Raw genomic sequence first — 7,896 nt, forward strand, 5'->3', positions numbered from 1 at the left:
TGGGACACAATGAAAGCAGTGCTAAGAGGAAAGTTCATAGCACTAAGTGCCCAATTAAAGAAAGTGGAGAAAGCACACATTGGAGACTTAACAGCACACCTGAAAGCTCTGGAAAAAAAAGAAGCAGACTTTCCCAGGAGGAGTAGAAGACTGGAAATAATCAAACTGAGGGCTGAAATCAACAAAATAGAAACACAGAAAACAATCCAAAAAATCAATGAAACAGGCTGGTCCTCATCTTTGGTCTGGCGCGCTATCATGTCTGTCCTGACGCCACTGCTACTGAGGGGCCTGACCGGTTCGGCCCGGCGGCTCATGGTGCCGCGCGCTCAGGTCCACTCGAAGCCGCCGCGGGAGTAGATCGGGGTCGTGGATGTCACCGTTGGGCTCACTTCCTGCTTCCTCTGTTGCCTCCTGCCTGCGGGCTGGGTCCTGTCGCATCTGGAGAGCTACAAGAAGCAGGAGTGAAGGGAGCTTCCTCCCTCCTGTGACTTGACCACCCTTGCCAGCCCATCTTGATCATGTTTCCTGCATTCCTGCTGGCCTTCCCTGGGATCATGCCATTCAATTCCAGTCACCTCTTCTGCAGTCATGACCTCTCGATGTTTCCATGGTGACAACTGGGACCACACATATTGCTGCTGCTTGGTGGGGTCCCCCTTGTAACAATAAAGTTTGTTTAAATCTTGAAAAAAAAATCAATGAAACAAAAAGTTGGATCTTGGAGAAAATCAACAAGATTGACAAACCTCTAGCCAAACTAATCAAACGGCAGAGAGAGAACACCAAATTAATAAGATCAGAAATGAAAAGGGGGACATAACAACAGACACACTGGAAATTCAGAGAATCATTAGATCTTATTACGAAAGTTTATATGCCACAAAGTTGGAAAATGTACAAGAAATGGATTGGTTTTTAGATAAATACCATTTAAAAAAGTTAAATCAAGACCTGGTGAACAATCTAAATAGACCTGTTAGTCGCGAAGAATTGGAAGCTGTTATCAAAAACCTCCCGACCAAAAAAAGCCCAGGGCCAGATGGTTTCAATGCAGAATTCTACCAGAACTTCCAAGAAGAGCTGATACCTATACTCCTTAAGGTATTTCACAATATAGAAACAGAAGAGTTATTGCCAAACTCTTTTTATGAAGCTACAGTTACCCTGATACCAAAACCACATAAAGACACAACCAAGAAAGAGAATTACAGGCCAATCTCACTCATGAACATTGACGCAAAAATTCTCAACAAAATCCTGGCAAACCGATTCCAAGAACACATTAGAATAATTATCCATTATGATCAAGTAGGCTTCATTCCAGAGATGCAGGGCTGGTTCAACATACGCAAATCTATCAATGCAATCCATCATATAAATAAACTGAAAGAAAAAAACCATATGATCATCTCCTTAGATGCTGAAAAAGCATTTGACAAAGTCCAACATCCCTTTATGATAAAGGTGTTGAAGAGATTGGGGATACAAGGATCAAACCTAAATACAATAAAAGCTATTTACAGCAAGCCGACAGCTAACATCAAACTGAATGGAGAGAAACTCAAAGCCATTCCATTAAAATAAAGAACAAGACTTGGCTGTCCACTCTCCATATATCTCTTCAATATAGTGCTTGAAGTACTAGCAATAGAAATAAGACAACATAAGGGGATCAAGGGGTTTCAAATTGGAAAAGAAGAAGTTAAACTCTCGTTATTTGCAGACGATATGATAGTATACATGAGCGACCCCAAAAACTCTACCAAACAACTCCTACAGCTGATAAACACCTTTAGTAATGTGGCAGGATACAAGATCAACTACAAGAAATCAGTTGCCCTCCTATACACAAAGGATAAAGAAGCAGGGAGGGAAATCAGAGAAACTTCACCTTTCACGATAGCCACAAATTGCATAAAATATCTTGGGATAACTCTGACCAAGGAAGTGAAAGACCTATTTGACAAGAAGTTTAAGTCTTTGAAGAAAGAAATTGAGGAGGATACCAGAAAATGGAACGATCTCCCTTGCTCTGGGATTGGGAGGATCAACATAGTAAAAATGGCAATTCTACCAAGAGCAATCTATAGATTCAATGCAATCCCCATCAAAATCCCATCAAACTTCTTCACAGACCTTGAGAGAATAATAATTAATTTTATATGGAAAAACAAAAACCCAGAATAGCCAAAACAATCTTATATAATAAAGGAACTTCTGGAGGTATAACCATCCATGACTTCAAACTCTATTACAGAGCTACAGTATTGAAAACAGCTTGGTATTGGCATAAGAACAGAGAAGTCAACCTATGGAATCGAATAGAAGACCCAGATATTAACCCACAAACCTATGAACACTTGATTTTTGACAAGGGGGCTAAAGGTATGCAATGGAAGAAGGAAAGCACCTTTAACAAATGGTGCTGGCATAACTGGATGTCAACCTGTAGAAGAATGAAAGTAGATCCATATCTATCACCATGCACAAAAATCAAGTCCAAATGGATTAAAGACCTCAACATTAATCTGACCACTTTGAACCTGATAGAAGAGAAAGTGGGAAGTAGTCTACAAGACATAGGCACAGGAGACCACTTCCTAAGTAGAACCCCAGTAGCACAGACAATAAGAGAATCAATGAATAAATGGGACCTCCTGAAACTGAGAAGCTTCTGTAAAGCAAAGGACACTGTCAGTAAGACAAAAAGGCTACCTTTTGACTGGGAGAAGATCTTCACCAACCCCTCATCAGACAAAGGTCTGATCTCCAAAATATACAAAGAACTCAAGAAACTAGACAATAAACTCTAATTAACCCAATTAAAAAATGTGTTTCTTATCTGAACAGAGAATTCTCAACAGAAGAACTTCGAATGGCCAAAAGACACTTAAGGTCATGTTCAACATCCTTAGTGATCAGGAAAATGCTAATCAAAACAACTATGAGATACCGTTTTACACTGGTCAGATTAGCTAAAGTCAAAAACACCAATGATAGCCTATGCTGGAGAAGATGTGGAGAGAGGGGAACTCTCATCCATTGTTGGTGGGAATGCAAACTTGTGCAGCCACTGTGGAAATCAGTGTGGCGGTTTCTCAGGAAACAGGGAGTCAACCTCCCTCAAGACCCAGAAATTCCACTCTTGGGAATATACCCAAGAGATGCCCTATCATACCACAAAAGCATTTGTTCAACTCTGTTCATAGCAGCACTATTTGTAATAGCCAGAACCTGGAAACAACCTAGGGGCCCCTCAATAGAAGAATGGTTAAAGAAGGTGTGGAACATACATACATTAGAGTTTTACTCAGCGGTAAAAAACAATGACATCTTGAATTTTGCATGCAAATGGATGGACATAGAAAACACTTTACTGAGTGAGGTAAGCCAGACCCAAAAAGATGAATATGGTATTTATTCACTCATAAGTGGATTCTAGCCATAATTAAAGATCTTTGAGCCTATTATTCGAGATCCTAGAGAAGCTAAATAAGAAGGTGAACCTGAAGAAAATCATGCAGTTATCCTCCTGGGGATTGGAAATAGACTAGAGGGCCAGAACCTTCATCTGGCAATGGATGGAGATAGAGACAGAGACCCACATTGGAACACTGGACTTAACTCCTTAGGTCCAAACGAGAAACAGAAGGAAAGAGAACGTGCACAAAGGCAAGACCAGAGGGAACCTTCATCTGATGATGGATGACGATACAGAAGGAGACCCACATTGGAGCAATGGACTGAGTCCACCAAGGTCCAAATGAGGAGCAGAAGGAGGAAGAACATGAAAAAGGAAATCAGGACCACCTGAAGGGTACGATCACCCACTGATACAAGGGGACTGATCTAATGAGTGTTCACCAAGGCCAGTTGGACTGGGACTGAACGAGCTCGTGATCCAACCAGATTCTCTGAATTTGGCCTGATTCTCTGAATGTGGCTGGCCCGGAATCTTTCTGAAAAGCCATTGACAATGACACTGGGACTTGTTTCCTCTGCATATACTGGATTTTTGGGATGCAGTCTGTTTGAATATTCACCTTCCTGGACCTGGAGGGAGGGGGAAGGAACTTGAACTTCCCACAGGGCAGGAAACCCTGACTGCTCTTAGGGATGGAGAGGGAGGAGGAGTGGGGGGAGTGGAAGGGTGTTGGGAGGAGGGGCGGAAATGGAAACTTTTATAATTTAATAAACTTTGAAAAAATAAAATAATAAAATAAAATGACTCCATAACATGAAAAAAAAGAATTTGTTGGTGTTGTTATTTTCTTTAATCAATGAGTTTATTTCTTCTATAGTATCTTCAGCATCTGAGATTCTTTCTTCTATGTCTTGCATTCTGTTGGTTATATGTGTCTCTGTAGTTTCTGTTCATTTACCCAGATTTTCCTTATCCAGCCTTCCCTTGGTTTGTGTTTTCTTTATTACCTCCATTTCATTTTTCAAGTCTTGAATTGCTTCCGTTACCTTTTTGATTGCATTTTCTTGGGTATCTTTGAGAGATTTATTCGTTTCTTCTACCTTTTGATTGTCTTCTCCGTTTCTTTAAAGCAGTTTTTTTACATTCTGTTTAAGGTACTCTATTATTTTTATAATGTTATGTTTAACATCGATTTCTTCTACTTTTTCTGGAACAGAGTGTTCAGGTCTACTTGATATGTGATCCCTGTATTCTGGTATTGTCATGTTGCCTTTCAAGTTGTTGGGGGAATTCTTGCATTGACACTTGCCCATCTCTTCTGTCATATGCAGCCAGGATAGTCCTGGTGTCTTGGTTCTGTCTTTGTTGTGACTGACTCTCTGGGTAGATCTCCTCAGTGCAGTAGCAGGAACTGTTCCTTGGCCAAGGACTCATATGGATGGATCTCTTCAGCACAGGAACTGGGACTCCTGGTAGTTCAAGGACCCCACAGACAAAAGGGCGAACTTGGGGGTAGGACAGGGTCATGTGAAACAAAGAAGCCCCTGCAACAGGATCTCCAGGCAACCTCCTGGCTGGACAGGCTTGGATCAGTTTTTAACACATTATGAAGAGTCTTAAACCAATTGCATCTGGACCAGCAGAGCAAAATCTTGGAGGTCAACAACTGCCTCTCTGGCATGGTAACCCTACTGCCAACATGTGTTCATACTGTTCAACATGTGTTCAGTATCACAAGTGGCAAGGCAATTACAGGGGCCAGATTCTTTCAAACATAGTCTAAGGGAAATGTTACAAAATTTTCAATTTTATTATAAATATAATTAAAGAGCAGACTTTCCCAGACTTACGAGTAACATGTGCTAAATCAAAGGGAGGGTCTGACTATGGCATGAAAGACAAATTCATTTCTTCAGATGAAAATGCTATTTTTACTTAATACCTGCATATTAATATCATAAATCTCAAATATGATTTTTCAGTGTGTATGAAGTGGCTCTAGCTAAAAGACTCCTTTTAGCAGGAGCATATTGTTATATTTCATATGACAGCAGGCAGCGTGATAGAACGTAAGCAAATATCTGAGAAAATGCCACCACTGTACGTTGTACTGCTAATAGGAAATGTGTGTCAATTTATAACATTTTAGTATATATTTGAAAAATCATTAGTCACCAAAAATGAAGTTTCACTCTTGCTGAGGTGCCCATCTTCTCTTTCTATATGATTTCCTATCAGAAAAGTAAACAACTGATGATAGCCTTAAATAATAATAATAATAATAATAATAATAATGTATTCAGAATTCTGATACATCTTAAGTATGTATATTCTGTTCATGGATGAAATTGCAACTGTCATTTTATAGGTGCTTATCAACAAATATTTTGACTTTCTCGCCTCAATTAGCTAAACCAAAACTGTGAGATAAAATGTATGCTACATTGAATTTATGCTTAATATTTTTCATGAAAATTTCCCTAGCCAAACTTCTGGTGTTTCCTGAAGGATTTTGTAATTTCCAAAATATCATACTTTTCCTATACCTTCATTTTGTTTAGAAGTGAACTCAATTAATTTATATTTCTAATGCATTGCCTTTGTTTTTATCTCCTAAGGTTGTATGTAAAATATTTTTTGTCCTTTAAGAAAATATTTATACTGTTAAAATGATTTGAAAAATCACTAAATAGTCTTAATCTTTCTACATCTTTATGAACTTTTTTCTGAATTATGAGACCAATAATTATTGATTAGAAAAATTACAATCTTAGTGCTAACATTTTCACCTTAAGGTTTCATGGAGGTTACTCTATCATACATATCCATGTAAAATTTCACCTGTCACAAGGGTTATGAAGCTGTGACAGGCATGTATTTAGTAAGTCAATAAGTCAGGGAAAGCTTGCTTGTTTGAAGTGAAGCTTGAGCTGAGGTCTGAATGAGCAACTGGATATGGGCAAGGCAGTCTCACAAGAAAACAGCAAATGAACTGGGCTGGTAAATTTACAAAGGGACCAGCCATGATGGGATATGTGAGGAAGAGATGACAGGAGAAGTGACAGAGGACATGCTAAAAGTTCATCATTGACCACATGGTTATAGCGAAGTCATTTCTGTAGAAAAGTATTTGATCATACAAACATGACTTAACAAAATTACAAGGTCTTCATGAACAAAAAAAGTTAGAAAGAAAAGAGGGAATGACAAAAAATAAAAATAGAATGTTCTTGGAGTATTCCAAGAGACAGAAAATAACAGCCTAGACTGTCAAACTGTGTGAGAAGTATTAGATTTGAGAATCTAATTTAAGGGACAAATTATTGGCTAATATATGTAAATACATATAAAAGAGTCTTGGTTATTTTCTTGTAACAAACAACAAGGAATAGCAACATAGACATCATTTTTTGATATGCTACAAAATGAAGACATTAATTTTTTTGTTTTAACTTACTTATTTTTGTGTAGGAGTATGTGTCTACATGGGGTTACATGCCAGTGAGTACATGTGACTGAGGTGACCAGAGCTGTCAGATTCACTGGAGCTTGAGTTACAGATGATTGTGACCTGTTTGACATGGGTGCTAGGGATCAAAATGGGCTCCTCCGGAAGCACAGCAAAGGCTCTAAAGCAATAAGCTATCTCTCTAGCTCCTGAAGGAATAAATTCCTAATTCTGTCACTTGGTCGAAACTTATTGGCCTTAATCATATTTTTTAAGGCTCAGATAAAATCAGTTTCCTATCATGCCTTACTGCATGAATTCAATTTTCCCATGTTGTGCTTTGAATGACAGTACAGTAGATCTAATGACAATGGAAGCAATTTGGAATATGAATTTTAATTAGCAAGGTAAATGGGTTGGTGAGTTTTTCATCAGATTGACAGTCACATTTATCCTGGAAGAGAGAATCTCAGTTGAGAAATTGCCTCCATTTGACCTGTAGACAAGTATGTAGTCATTTCCTTGATTAATGACAGATGTGTAACCATGCAGTTCACTGCCTGTGGTGCCTCTCAGGGCCAGTAGTCCTTAGTTGCATAAAAGAGTCAGTTGAGGAAGCCATAACAGAGCAAGCCAAGTAATAGCATTCTCCCCTGGTTCTCACTTCTTTCCTGCCTCCAGGTTCCTGTCTTGAGTTCCTGCCCTGACTTCCCTTCATTATGTACTATATGCCAGAAACCACCCCCCCAAAAAAAAATCCTTCCCTCCCCAAGTTACTTGGGGTCATGGTGTTTGTCACAGCAGCAGAAAGAAAGCAAATTTAAACAATGAACACTGAAGTTGAAAATAATTTTCTACTGAGATTTTTTTACTTAAAAAAACCCACAAAATAAAACTGTTGTTTGTTTCTATTTCTTGAACTTCCACTAAAGTCTTTCCTTTTCCTATTGTTTCTGTCTAACGCACTGTCTCTTTTGAGAGCCATGGAATCCTTCAGCTCTAGAAACTCACTCAAGACACA

The 7,896-nt window shown here is 38.8% G+C and overlaps 1 pseudogene; it reads left to right on the forward strand.

The window, feature by feature from the left end:
* Nucleotides 1-232: 232 nt before the first annotated feature.
* Nucleotides 233-698, forward strand: LOC148117826 (cytochrome c oxidase subunit 8A, mitochondrial pseudogene; annotated as a pseudogene).
* The last annotated feature ends 7,198 nt before the right edge of the window (nucleotides 699-7,896 follow it).

Source organism: Myodes glareolus, chromosome 25 (genome assembly GCF_982192425.1).
Source record: "Myodes glareolus chromosome 25, mMyoGla1.1, whole genome shotgun sequence".
Taxonomy (NCBI): domain Eukaryota; kingdom Metazoa; phylum Chordata; class Mammalia; order Rodentia; family Cricetidae; genus Myodes; species Myodes glareolus.